At 43.0% G+C, this 2,500-nt stretch overlaps 1 protein-coding gene across 1 annotated transcript in view; it reads left to right on the forward strand.

Annotated features, from left to right (window-relative positions):
• The window catches only part of LOC138975582 (protein N-terminal glutamine amidohydrolase-like), a 570,098-nt gene that overhangs the window by 455,304 nt on the left and 112,294 nt on the right, over nucleotides 1-2,500 (forward strand). The gene's annotated exons all lie outside the window — the stretch shown is intronic.

Raw genomic sequence — 2,500 nt, forward strand, 5'->3', positions numbered from 1 at the left:
CCCCGCTCATGCTCTCCGTCACCCCTAACCCCACTTTCTCTCCTCATCTCGCATCCGGAAAACATCAAGAACTGGATCATCAATCAAAAATTCTTCAACTTTGGATCATGCTTGAAAGCTTCGAGCCAGTTCGTTAATGTCAGCATCTACCTCTCCCATTTCCCCCACCCCCTCGTTCTCCTTTTCCTATTTCTCACAGTCTTCAGTACATCTCAAACCACTCTCCACGCAAGCGTAATCAAAGTCGACAACACCGACACAATACTTATACATCCATTTGCAATTTAAATACAAAGCCCTCTTCATTGCGAATTCACACACAGACCACCACCCTTGGCGCTAAAGAAGGCGCTAAGGACCGAGAGAATAGCCGAAAAGTAAAAGGGCGCGCCGCCTCCATCCCCCCCCCCCCCCCCCCCCCCCCCCACTTAGAAAAAAAAGAGACAAACGGTGAAGGCGAAGAAAAATGTCGAGCCGAGTGACTCAAGAACAGTGTCACATCAAACGGCGGTTTCAACTTTTAACTGAGTGGGCAGCGCGTTGAATGATTGATTGTGAATATTGCCTTCATCACTCTGTCACGCCGGGCGCTCTCCCGTGTGGGAAAACAGTAATAGACTACCGTGTCAAGTGCCCGGATATCAGGTCAACGTCAAAAAGTCAGTCCCCTCTGAAGTAGTGTCAGGGGGAAAACACTGACGGTAACAGGGTCGGATTTGTATTCCTTTTTAACGGCATCATTCGTCTCGCTGTCCGGGCTGACAATATAACTAGTGTGATCGACAAGAAGAAGAAGTATAACTTTTTTCAAGCGTTGAAAGACCCTTCTACGTACTGGAGGAAAGACAAAACAAACCTGAACACCTCCGAGAAAAGTCGTATGCAGTTCAGAGACATCCGGCTTGATGCCGTGCGGGCAGAGAAAATGTTCCCTCTTTATCTTCACCGCGCTGGCAGCAAAACCCCTCACGCGGAGGTGTTTGCAGACAGGCCAGACCGGTGTTTTCAGACAGGCCAGACACAGGTTGTCCCGGAGGTGTTTTCAGACAGGCCAGACACAGGTTGTCTCGGAGGTGGTTGGGGGTTGTGATTTTGATTTTTTTTAAAATTTTGAGTGCAACTGGCGCTCAGTATTAGCTGAATGAACGTGATTTGTAATACTAGTATACTTTACGAAACTCTTTCTTTCACATTATTAACACGGTTTTTTTTTGGTTTTTTTACCGAACTGTCGGTATTTTAACGCCATTTGTTGATTTCTTTGTGTTGGAAAGTCAAAGAAATGCATGAATTACAGCAGTATCAATAATGAAGGAAACTAACAGGAATCAAATGAAAATGAATCGATCAGACCCCCTCCCCCCCCCTCTCTCTCTCTCTCTCTTCCTCCCTCCCTCACCTTTACTCTCTCTCGTAAACAGGAATTCGGACAAAAGGGCACATGCGTACACACAAAGCTTGACCTCTCAGCTTAATACATGTATATATTACCCAATATTGACGGACTGTGTGATGATATCTTCTGCTATGATCTGTTGAGATAGTGATATCAAAATCGAGACCTCCAACAGACCAATAGCAGAAGATATCATCACACAGTCAGTCAATGTTAGATATATTGCTAATTTTCTGGACATTTTGTATTTACTGTAAAGAAATTACAAAAGTATTTGTCTCAGTTTTGGCTGTTCCATATCCCTCCTCTGATTATTATTCCTTTTTGTTTACTCTTTTCTTGTACTTTTCAGTTTTTAAAAAATGTCTTTTCTTTCAAAAAGTCTCTAGTCACTTGCTCAACTAAATTCTGGGATAATTACATTTTCATATATATTTGTTTGTTTTTAAATGTAGGTGTTTTTGGTTTTGAAGTGGGTAAGCAATAAAGAGGTCGTCGATATCAAAACTGATATCGACGGAAATGCCGTCGATATCACTTTTGCACTGAGCTCAGTTTTGCCCAATTGACCAATGGAAATCCACGTAACATATGAAATAGCTATATATATAATCCAGCACTTACCAGGTCATCCCAGATGAACAAACTGTATAGCGTTGTTGTGGAAAATCAGAGCCTCGAACATTGCCTCACCATTGGAGTTTGTTGAAACTGAGGATAGAATCACGTTGACAGGAATGGCTCTCCGTGTATATGTTTAGCACGAACCACTGCTTTACAAGTTGCTTGGGATCTGGAGAGAGAGAATAACAAATCAAAATGAAACAGGCATAATATGTCACCGCGTTAGCGAACACTGACGAATAAATCTCGTTCAGGTCGTGGTCTTTTTTTTGTGGTCTAAGGTGATAGGAGACTAGAAATACAAACTATAAATGCAACACAATTCTCTTATTCAATGTGGCGTGTTGGTGGCCACGCACTAACGTCCCTTTGTTATGGAAGCAGAGTTTCAATCAATCAATGAGGCTCATATCGCGCATATTCCGTGGGTACAGTTCTAGGCGCTCTGCAGTGATGCCGTGTGAGATGAAATTTTATACG

Source organism: Littorina saxatilis, linkage group LG9 (genome assembly GCF_037325665.1).
Source record: "Littorina saxatilis isolate snail1 linkage group LG9, US_GU_Lsax_2.0, whole genome shotgun sequence".
Lineage (NCBI taxonomy): Eukaryota > Metazoa > Mollusca > Gastropoda > Littorinimorpha > Littorinidae > Littorina > Littorina saxatilis.